Raw genomic sequence first — 12,284 nt, forward strand, 5'->3', positions numbered from 1 at the left:
AATTTAGAATGCATAGAGTTGTTACAAATAGGCAAAGTTTACAATCACGAGTACATACAAAACCATTCATGAGTCGATCATGCAAACATCGCATAGAGTTTTTACAAATAGGCTAAGTTTACAATCACGGGTATATAGAGTTGCTACAAATAGGCTACTTTTCCAATCACTATTACATAGAGTTGCTTCCAAGTTCAGTAGCCTAAGTTAAGATCATTGGGAACAACTGTGGGACCCAATGTTTTGTCATCGCTATCAGCCGTGTTCCACTAATCATCCACGTAATCTGGAGGTGGACCGTCCGGATCATTGGCGTCAAGGCCTTGGCGGAACCGCTCAAGTATTACCAAGTCTTGTTGGTTCTGAACCTCCTCAACTTCGTCTTGCGGATTGTCTTCCTCCATGCCCTCATCTACGTGTTTTGCGTCGTCTACGCCCATGTCCTCATCGGTAGGCAAGTTGATAGTGAATTTCCCTGGGAGCCCTTCTTCTTGATAAAACTTTCCATCATATGTCGAGGGGTCTAGGCGGTGGTAATCTTCACAGTTCAGCAAGGGCGGCCTACAACGCGTCGGTACTGTGATCACAACATCCCAGCCTTGCAAACATTTTTTCAGGTTTTTGCACAGGTACGGGAGGTAAAAAACTTGAAAGGCCAGGGTAGCCAAAATATAGACATCATCTCCCGTATAAAACGGAGCTTCGTTCAACTTCGACGAACCCAATATCAGGTATCCGTTTCACCCGATGTTGGTTGAACCACTGGCATTTGAATACGACGAGGTTTTGCCATGTGCCAAAACCGTAATCCAGCTCGTATATACGCTCGACTCTTCCATAGTAATGAAGTCCCGCTATTTATTGTCTTCCGGTTGGGCCGTCTCATCGTGTAATCACGGGTATGAAAGCGATACCCATTCACGTTATAAGACACGTATGACTCACTATTAGGAATATGCCTATAGGCAGAAGCCAACTAGTGGCGCACCCGTATTTTCCTACGCCGGCGCTATGGCTAGTGGCATAGAGAAAAACGGTGCGCTACTAGTATGGCGTTAGTATGGCGTTACTAGTAGCGTATGCCGCCAGTGTGTACGCTACTACTGTGTGGGCCCCACCAACCCATGGGGCCAGAAGATATCCGCGGCGTGCGCCGTCCAACCTATGCTACTAGTATGGCATTACTGGTAGCACACACGGAAGCACCTACGCCACCAGTATGTGTGGTCCGGGTCGCCTCTGTGCGGCCCACATGCTGGTGGCGCACCCTTTTTGAGTACGCTAATACTGGTAGCCTACCGTGATCTGGTACGCTACTAATATGTTGAGTCCCTTTGAGCCAAAGTGGACCCCACATACTGGTAGCGTACTACGAATATGTTGGGTCCCTTTGAGCCAAAGTGGACCCCACATACTGGTAGCGTACCCTATCATGGTACGCTACCAGTAGTGCAATTCTTGTAGCGCGCCCTATTTGGGTACGCTACTAGTAAGCTGGCATTATCACTTATTGCACCCAGCCACCTATTACTTACCCAGGGTACTGGTAGCGTACGCCCTTAGGGGTGCTCTACCAATAAATTACTGGTAGCGTACCACAGAGGGGTGCACTACCAGTAAGTAATTGGTATCGCACCCCTAAGGGCGTACCCTACCAGTGTATTTCGTTGAAACTTAACCAAATTGATAGCGTGCGCGTTCCCCTTCCAACTTCGATCCAAAATCCCTAACCGGAGCGCCCCTTCTCCCCTTCGCCTATCGATCGCCACCGCCGCGACGATGCACCGCTCCAAGCCCAAGGTGCGGATGCCCGTGATGCTGCTCCTCCTCGCTGACGCACCGTGCCTGCCACCGACCTCACGGACGCTCCTCCTCGCCGATACGCCGTGCCCGCCACCGACCTCGCCAACGCGCCTCCTCATCGATGCGCCATGCCTGCCACCGACCTCGCCGACGTCCTCGCTGTGTTGCCGCTCCTCCTACCGGTGAGGTCCATCTGCTACCTGGTTTTCCTTCTTTTAGGGTTTGAACCTCGGTGTTAGTAGTTAGGGTTTAGGTTTAGGTTTAGGTTTGAATCAAATATTTAGGTTTAGGTCTGGATTGTATGTGCATTGGAAGCAAATTTTGTATGAATCGAGTGCATTTTGATGTCGCCGGTGACGGCACTATGCACTATGTTCTTTGATCATACTAGATTTAGATGTGCGCCTTGGCGCACGATCCCGTAAAGTCCGTGCCAATATTTATTTTGTATAACAACGATAAAATCTAATCGCCAATATTTTTTTTTTTTTTGCGAAATAATCTAATCGCCAATATGATAATACATATCTTACGTTTTATAAAACGATAACATTAAGACGAAATTAGGATAAAGCACACGAAACTACAACGGAACAATAAACACTCATATATAACCGGAATGTGTCGTTTCATCGAACAAAAGTATGAAGCCTAGATAGCTCTAAAATATGTTCTCGGACCTAGCATGGTGTACATATTTGTACCTTGTCAACAAAGTGAAGATAATGCTCAGTTTATGAACCAAACGTCCATCAAATAGGATAAATTTAGGTTCACTCCAGCCGCTGCCAAAAAGCACTTGAATCCTTCATCCAGGTTTGAGACCAGCAAGCTCATCCCGCAGCTGTTGGCACGCATCGCCTAGTTATTTTTCCTCTGCAGTCTACATACTATCCTGGAATGAGAGTTTAGGCCGTTTTCTTGTTTAGGCATTCATTGACTCTTCTAGGTCGCCTGGTACTGGCCTTTTTCGGTCGTGATTTTGTATCTGCTCTACTTCACTGTACTGGCGTGAGGCTCTTCTCCTCATTTGGTGTGGGGATGGTATGGTAGAGCTGGCAGAAATGGAGCCGGGTGTCGTTGTGGTACGGGCGCCAGGGTAGGGAAGCTTTAGCGGATGGTGCGGCGGACCAAAAATTTACCAGAGCAGTTGTCCGGCATCAGGGCGGAAGTAGATGCAGTGGGAATTGGGATGTGGCAGCGGAGGTGGATCATTACAGAACATGGAGCGATATGCTTGCAAGAAGCAACCTGTGAGTTCGATTTCTCGGATGAGTCCAATTATTGGGCAGAGCGGAAGTGGCCAGCAGCAGATGCCGACGCTAGATGGAGAGAAATATGGAGCAAATTCAATAGATCTCTAGATAGCTGGTATGTTTTTTTCTACTGATTTGTTAGAATGTGCCTTGATTGTGAAGGTCAATCCAGTTCGTTCAGTACTTTGAGAAATGCATTATACATCTGTCTAATAAAACATCTAAGCACAAGGAAACCATAGATTGGTGTGAGCTATTAGATGCAAAGCTATGCTAACAGAGAATCAAGATGATCTAGTTAGTTGGCGGTAGTCTGATCCTCCATCTTGTTGATGGCAATACCCTGAGTCCTCACCAGCGGCAGGCGTTCCTTCTCCTCCACTTACTCCAGCAGAACCTGCAGGTTAGTCATTACACAGATTGATTATAACTGAAAATAGCCAGATAGATGGAAGATAAATTCAAAAAATAGGGAGATTGTTTCTTAGAAGCTAATATGGAAGTATAAGAGGAAACATAGCTTAGACACGATGAAAGGCCAGACATCACTACTTAGCATACATGCGACCAATTATACTATGGTTTATAGAAACATAATACATGTCAAACATAAAGGAGAAAGGGCATGGATAGGAAATCATCTTAAATGTTGTTCAGCACTTGACAATACAGGATATTTCTAGTATGTGTAAAGGGGCTACCATTCTCATCTAGTGTAATAATCTTTAATCCACTCCTCGAAGTGACCCTTGAGATGGCCACATAAAACTGTCCATGAGAAAAGAAGTGTTCTGGCAAGTAAACACCAATTGTGTCAAGCGTCTGGCCTTGGCTTTTGTTTATAGTCATAGCACATCACATACGGATTGGGTACTGCCAACGTTGTAGTGTAAAAGTCCACATCGTCGACATAGCACTCATCACTATCCTAGGAGTTCACACTATGAACTTTTACTCTAAGCAACATGAAGTTAGTAAAATGGGCAGCAATCTGTCAAACAAACAACGGAATAAACCAGGTCAATAGTAAAAGCAACAATGGTTGGTAGCAAAATCAATATATGATATCATTACGAAAATTTAAGTTGAGGGTACATGCTTTGGAATTGAGTAAGCTATGGGCATATAATACTTGTCAGGAATCACATATATGTCTGTGGTAACAACATTCCTCATACTGAAAACAGGCCATGCAATGTTGACAAACTTGATAAAGATCCATCGTAATATTGTTGGCCACCCAAATAGTTGATAGCATGAAAACAATCGACCAGATGTAAAATAGGTGATTCATTATATCATTGGAACAAACCACATAGACAAAGCAATGCTAGCTTGCCACACGTTAAAATGTGTTATCTCAATTAAATGAAATCAATCCTTTTCTCAATCAAATGAAATCAATCCCTAAACAAAGAAACCTATATGGTACATGTGGCTTTTCTACTTTCTGAAATTATGGAGTAAAGGAAGATAATAAACAAAACGACAACATGCTGTTATCCAGTCCCAAATGACGACAATTCTAAGTTCCCGAAGAAACCAACAGTTTAGTTTAAGAACCAACAGTTCAGTTTAAGAAACCAACAGTTCATATGTTTTATGTAGTACACATGCACAACTTTTGGACTTGAAGTAATAGTTTGTCTCCTGGTTGCCCGGCTAAATGCTTTAAACTAAAGTGCGAAGGGAGAACTAAGCTTCTATTGTTCCATGGTTGTATCAAAATACATGACTACCCTTTGCCCCTATTTTTTTGCTTACAGAAGCAAAACACCATTATGTGAAATAAAGACCATTATATAGGTTAGTGAAGTCGCAAATACCTGTTTATATTTGTTCTCCTTGATCACAAAGTAGGTCCAGCGTTTCCTGAGACGAAGACACCATCACCGCCTAATCCCCTATTGTAATTAGTGTTTCGGGGTAAAATAATATTCATGAGTTACTGCTGCAAAGGAAACTAAGATGTCTAATAATTTATACTTAATGGAAAACTTAACACTCAATCGATCATGTAGGGCTCACCTTCTATTGTGTGGCAGACAAATTTTCCTGACACTTTATTTGTCATCCACAATTAGGTGACTCACCCATAACTCAACAGCACAGAACACCGACATTCCCAGCTATTCTCTCTCGCTGATGACGGAAGCTGCAAATCCTGAGTCGGAAACAACAGTATCAACTACTCTCGTGCTGAAATAACCTACTGTTGATAAATATTATTAATACGTGCATCCATGAAGTGTTCTGCAAAAGAAAAGGCCAAGTCCTGAAGGTGTGCAATCTGCATGATTCACAGGTATGTATATGTATAATTTGTGACTGATTACTAAGTTTCCTTTCGGGAAACACATCGCATTAATATTTTACTACAGTAAAATTACGAATATCACTATTCTTAAGATGGAAAAAACAAATAAAATATGTTTCTGTCGGACAAAATATTTGGCTCTAGCTAATTTATGGATAGATAAGGTAGTGAATACTGCCAGTTTCAACCAATATGTTACTGCATAGGTGAATAGAGAGCCAAATATGGTGAAATATATCTATCACTTACATGGTACTTTTTTTCCTTAAGATGAGCAAGAACTTTATTTGAAACCGGCATACTTTATTATAGAATGTGGAAAGACAGAAAGGAGCTAATAAAATGATGAAATGATTACTGACATGTTAAGAAGTCATGGTGAAGAAAAAATCAAAGTACACAACAATCTGTAACTGTGAAGAATAATGCAATGAGAAAGCAATCAGAAATAAACATCGAATACAATAATTAATACCTTCATAATTTCATCAAAACATATGCACGGCAGGTTACAACCAGCTGAACATAGGAACTACGATATATGCCTGTAGTTTTTCTCCGGTGAATATTTACCTGAGGACATGACCACAACCTGCAAAACATATGCACGGCAGGCTACAACCAGCTGAAGAAGAGGCATGTGTCTGGTACTCATAAAAGACAACAATAAACTGCAAAACTAATTTTAGGAACTGAAGATCTTTGTACAAGTCTTTTATCTCGCGAGGCACTGCCGTAGACCGTGAGTGGGAGAGAAATGAACCTTGTCGCGGTGGCGACATCAAGAATGGTGATGCGGCACCTAGGATTGAATCAGCGATAATGCGGCACTGGGAGACGTCGTGTGCCAGCGAATGGACGCCACAAAAATCATTCCCTACAAAGAGGTGCTCAGTTTTAGATGGTAGGCAGAAATGCTATATAGCAAAGAGTATTGTTTGCTCGTTATAAATAATAAATCAATGCTCACAGAAACTAATACCAATCAAATGTTGTTTCTTTCTCTTATAACACATAAAAGGTATTTGAATGGTTGATCTATTTTTATACACAATAAACTAAGTCTAGCCAACACACCACATGAAAAATGAATAGTAATGTTATAGCGATCCACAGAAATCATGGCAGAAGAATCATCAAGCAAAATTTCCAGAATGTATTTCCTATGTGTAAAAACCAATCATTATGCCAAATTGAGAAAATCAAATGGGATTGTACTCTACCTGGTACAGAACATCAGTACAAAGAAACTAAAGTTAGTACCCTAAAAATAATTCAGTGACAACTCACATAAATATCATTTTCATCTGTCAACTTATTAATTGGGAAACCTTTGAAATATCAATAGAATAAAACGATATGAAAAAGGAGCTAGAGATATCATGCAGTACAACAATTATCTGCAATTCAGATCATTGGCCGTTGTTGCCACTGGTTTAGAAATCCCCTGCCACCCAGACACAAGCATTCAAGGTCACATCTCAACATATACAGAGAAATAAGCAACAAAATAATAATTTCTCATGCTGAAAGTTATATTCCAGCAATAAGAGAATAATAACTCATAATTGGGCAGAATACATACCCTGACAGAACTAACATTAGTAGCGCCAACTGCTAGGATTGCAATTTACCCTTTCATTCTCAACACAAGTTTCTTATGGTCCGCACAACACGTACACTTGTTCAGAAAAGGTTACCTAAAAACACAATATAGTTGTAATAATGGAGTTCCGACAGTGTTTCACAGGTTACACTACAAAACAGAATAACTGCAAACCTGAGAAATGTTGACGTTTTAAAATATTCCAATCAACAGGAGAGTGAACTCGATGATAATCAACAGGGTGTAAATAAAGGACGGAGTAAAATATCCCTCTCTCCGGGCTGACAAGCAGGGGTTGACGTTAAATACCCGCGAAACGTTCAAAATATAAATACACTGAATAACATATGCTTAGAGGAATTGAACAAATACAACAATAGACCAACTTGAACATATAGAGAGCATACGAAGTGGAGTAACTTTTCTATAACAAATGTTGAACAGTGAAAGAAAAAAATTCTGTTCGTGATAATCTTAAAGGGAACAACAATGGTACTAACTTTGCAATTAACAGTATGTTGATTCGTTAACAGCTGGAATTATGTTCAAAAACATAGATAGGCGATTAGAAAGGCACAAACACAAGTATGTTGCATTCTGATTCTCGCGCGACAAGCCAGCTGCAGGTTGTGGGAGTGCCACCTCGTCCGCCTGCTCACCCTCCATATACCACCTCCTCCGCCTTCTCATCCTCCATATGCCACCTCCTCTCTCCTTCATTAGCCGCCAGGCTCATGCCTCTTTGCGACGATCCATCTTTTGTTCCATCCATTGTCTCCGCCCTTTAGATGCAAGCACAACCTGTACACCATACATATATGAGCAGGCGGGTGAGAAAATTAAAATTTATTCATGCCAAGTACACAGAAATAGAGAAAAATAGTCTACACAGCAAACACAATCATGCAAGAAACTAAAATCAAGCATGAACCACCCAGGACCAGTCGCCAGCTATCTTCCTCAACTCACCAAGGTTCCAAACAGCAGCTGCACCTATTGTACAACAAAGAGTCGGCCAGCTATCTTCCCCAACTCACCAAGGTTCCAAACAGCAGCTGCACCTATTGTAGAACAAAGAGAAGCATCTGATATGAGCAATTGTGGTGATTAAATAAAAATGATGTGAGCTCTCACCATCTAGAAAGAGGAAAAATGGACCGGAACGGCGGCGCTAGGGCACCAAGCAGAGCAATAGAGGAGGCCAAGAGCGTGCTCTGGCGGCGGCTCACCTCGGCTAGCCGGACCGCGACGAGCTCGAGGAGGGACGGGGAGGTGGCAGCACGTGAATCGACGCGAGCGGCTAGGGTTTCCACAGCGGGTCACTGGCCCGCACTTGACCTGCGCTGCTGAGCCCCGCCCTGGCACCTCCTCCTCTTCCTCCTCTTCTCTTCGGCGGCTCGTGCTCCCCTGCGCTGAAGACAGCGACACTTCTCCCACAAACTCGCGCCCCTTTCTGCTTCTCTCTGCCCAGTGAAAAAGGGAGCGATGGAGGAGGGGAAAAAGGGAGCAGTGGAGGAGGGGATCCTTGCCGGCTGCCCCAGGCGTAACGGAGAGGAGGAGGACGGCGAGGCGGAGCGCGGCGATGGGAGATAGGAGGACGAGCGAGACGATGGAGGCGATGGGAGAGAGGACTGGCGAGAGGAGGGAGCGTGGGTTGGGGCGGCGATTCTGTGGGCAGCGTGGGGATAGGGTTGTGCTGATCTCACCTTGGCCTCCTCTCTCCTCAGCTGAGCCAGCTAAATCACGACACGTGGTCCAATGGCTGAATTAAGAAATGAGACAACCGCCCAACGGGTGCGCGCGAGATGGCTATCGTGGATGCGCTGCGAGTCCCCCTATGGGGGGCATCTATTATAGGTTAGATACATGTTTTTGATGTGCTGATGCAATGGTACTATGCACTAGGTGCGGCAAATGTGCAAATGTCTTTTTTACAGGGATTTTAAATGAGTTGCCAATGTTTAGACAAAATGTTTATTCATTTTCATTTCGCCAAATTTCTGGCACTCCGTAGGTCCTTTTTTAGCAAAGGTCATGTCGACTTTTTTCGTTATTTTTCTTGTTACTAACTACTTGCAATTTAATTACCCTTTAGTGCAAACATGTCGACCGGAAACCACAGCGATGAGGCTGGGTGTTCTAGGTCTTTGTCGCAAGAAGAAGAAAATTCACAGCTCGTTCGTTGTGACGACATGGTTGACCAGGGCACTGGTGGCCACGAGACCACTAGTGCCACTGATGGCAACGGGGCCACCTCTGCCGGGTGTAACACCCAACTTTTGCAACCTTGTTTAGTAGTCCAAAGTGCAAAAATCAGGGGGAACAAAAACTTTTTCTAAAGACTAATTAAGATAAACTGCCTTGATCTGCTTGCAGATGAATTGCCTTGATGTGCTTGTTGACATGAATTGCTTTGATTTGCTTGTAGATGATTTGCCTTGATCTGTTGGTTTAGGTTTTCTTGAACACCTCATCACCTTAAGATCATTTCTTCTCAACCAAGTCTTGACTAATCCTAAATTGTGATATAGTCCAACCTTTACACCTCTGACTTAAATACCTCCATATGTGGCAATGTCAATGCACCTACCTTGGGATCTTCCTTGTGATGTATTCTAACTCACCTGGTCCCTGATTTAAAGCTTGGGATCATCTCCTCCTTAATACACCCCTCTCTTATACACTAAACAAAAACCCTAAAACCTCGCAAATTTGACTAAGTCCTAAAACTGTTATCAGGTTCCATTTTGGAGCCTCTGGATTAAGCTACCCCTTGCTATCTATGGCAATGCACTTGGTCCTAGGCCTACCTTGTCTTGAGCACTTCCCAACCCTACCAATGCCCTGGACCAGCTCACCCATTTATCCACTTATCCTTGATGGTTTCGAGGCCAAGTCAATAATCTATCTTGGCAGTGTTAAAATCTTCAAACTTTGGCAGTTGTTTCCTAAGCACCCACAACTGCTATAGGAAAACTCTGGGCATGGATCTCATCTATACAACTCCCTCTACAACTTCCACATCTTGCATGTCTCATGCTATCCTCTTAACCCATGTATTCCACTTGATCTTGTGCCCTATCCAGAGTTATAGCTCTGGATCACTTCTTCTCCTTTTACCTCTTGTTCTTCTTTAATCCAAGTTTAATTTTCACAAAACCAAGTGTGGAGATGATGGCTACATAATGTAGTAATCACCTACCCTTGAGAGCACTTTTTCCAAAAATATTTTTCCTTTCTTTTACAAAATTCCCAAAACCCTATTTTACATTCTTCTCTCTTTTGACCATAAGACTATTTCTAGTTTTATCAAAGCTTCTCAATTTATTTTCTCAAATAAAATATGAAACGTGGGTGGTATTTTATATCACCTAATTTCTACTCCAAAAATAATTTCCATATAATAATTTTCTTTGTTTTATTTTTCTTTTGACAAAATGCTTGTTTATGGTACTTGTACCTTTTCTTACTCTTTCTTGCTTATTTTAAAATTTGAGAAATCTACTTTGCTTAATAAGGTAAGTAGAGCCTTTTGTACTCCTATGAGCTACCTAGCTTCTCCCAACTTTTTCAAAATCCATTTCTATTGAACTCCTTTCCCATTTGTCCATAAACCTTCGAGGTGATTCAAATATTTATCGAATGTTTTTCTTTTTTAAATGACAACCCTTGCCCATCAAAATTTTCCTTCTCTGATCAATTAACATCACCACCTCAATAGCTTAACCATGATCCTCTTGAAGGACATTTGATCAATAATGGATTCAATGTCCATTTTCATCTCTCTTATGGTTTTCTAAAAACATCAAGACCCACATAATGACCCCAACCATCACCTCTTGGCTGACCTACATGATCATCTATCAACCTCCCTTGGCCCAACCTTGCTTAGCAAATGAAGGATCCGGCCACCCCATGCATTGCAACATGTGGCATGTGAGCTAATCTCTCTTCTTCCTCTCTTATCTTGATCCACCGATGGAAAGACATGGCATGCTTCTCTCTCCCTCTCTGGTCATCCACCACTGCAGCCCTAACCCCTCTCTTTGTTTGCTAGTGGTTGGAGGCAAGGAAAGAAAGAGACATATGCATGCAATCGGCCAAATCCTTGAGAAGACATTGTTTCTGGCCGACCCTCTCCCTCCATCCTGTACCCAGGTGTGTTGCACGACCCTTCTCACCCCCGGAACCCTCAAGGTAGGCACCACGCCTAGCCCTAGCTCTCCCTCCTCTCTCTCTCTTACCATGGACACGGATGGCATGCCCATTTCTTGGTCGAGCGTGTCTGACCGAACCATCGCGCCACTAGCCTCCCCTCTCTTCCCAAATACTTGCACAAATGACCCTGGTCTTTGTCTTGTTCCTCCTGGCCTCAATCGAGCCCGTTCTATAGGCCGACGCGGCGTCGAACACTTGGCGGGCACAGGCTTGGCGAACCCTCTCCGAGTCGGCCATGCCTCCCTCGACCTGACCCGTCACCTCTGGCCCCGCCCAGCTCTCATGCACCCCTGGAACGGACCCATCCCCTCTCCTTGTCCCCTTCTGCCCGTCTCCACGTGCCGCCCCTGCCCACCAGTCCGCGAGCGACATGGCAGGCAGAGCACACCTTCCTCTCCTTCTTAACACCCTAGCCTCCCTCCCTCTCTTGCACCTCGCCTCCTCCCCCTCAGTAGCACCCCGAAACCGCGCCCTGGCTCCTCCTCAGCCGAAACCTGCGTGCCGCCTTGACATCCGCACCACCGCGGGAGCATCGTCGACGCCGGCAGGATACCTACAGCCCCTTGACCCCCCCGTTCGCTTTTCTTGCTTCACGTCGCCCTCCTGAAGCTCACCCCGTTCTTGGTTTGTTTCAGGGACGTCGGCAACCAACGCGCTCAACCTCGACGTCGTCCGGCCGACGTAGAACCCACGTCTCCGTCCTCACGGGAGCCTCGCAGAGGTCCACGAGACCACCCACGCATGCATGCGTCGCTATCCGAGCCACGTCTATCTCCGCCGCCGACCACTTCTGCGCCGTTCTCCGTCGTGACCCCGTCTTCCTCAATCCCACGGAGAGCTCCCACGTCCTCACCGTCGTCCTCGGCAAGGAGTCTCCCGCGACCTTACCGTCCTCCTGTAGCACATCGGGCGTCCCCGCCGGTGAAGCCAAGCCGCCGCACTCGCATCTCCGTCTTCCCCAAGCCCCCGGTGAGCCTCCTCTCCCCTCTCCGTCGCAGAACCACGGCGCCACCGTCGCCCGGACGTCGCGTGCGCCCGAAGCCCTCGCATGCAGATCCTGCAGCCGCATGCGGTCGCCCATGCA

The 12,284-nt window shown here is 44.7% G+C and overlaps 1 long non-coding RNA gene across 10 annotated transcripts; it reads right to left on the bottom strand.

The window, feature by feature from the left end:
* Positions 1–3,142: 3,142 nt before the first annotated feature.
* Positions 3,143–8,663, bottom strand: LOC127345998 (uncharacterized). Of its 10 annotated transcripts, none has more exons than XR_007879166.1 (10): positions 8,212–8,663; positions 7,952–8,043; positions 7,157–7,783; positions 6,962–7,076; positions 6,771–6,823; positions 6,140–6,253; positions 5,852–5,968; positions 5,088–5,223; positions 4,886–4,963; positions 3,143–3,456 (listed from the first exon to the last, which is right to left on the bottom strand). It is a non-coding gene; the product is annotated as an uncharacterized lncRNA (long non-coding RNA). The 10 variants fall into 10 exon arrangements; XR_007879161.1 differs by having other exon boundaries at positions 6,768–6,823; XR_007879165.1 differs by having other exon boundaries at positions 6,140–7,076; positions 7,157–7,263; positions 7,564–7,783.
* Positions 8,664–12,284: the final 3,621 nt, after the last annotated feature.

Source organism: Lolium perenne, chromosome 3 (genome assembly GCF_019359855.2).
Source record: "Lolium perenne isolate Kyuss_39 chromosome 3, Kyuss_2.0, whole genome shotgun sequence".
Lineage (NCBI taxonomy): Eukaryota > Viridiplantae > Streptophyta > Magnoliopsida > Poales > Poaceae > Lolium > Lolium perenne.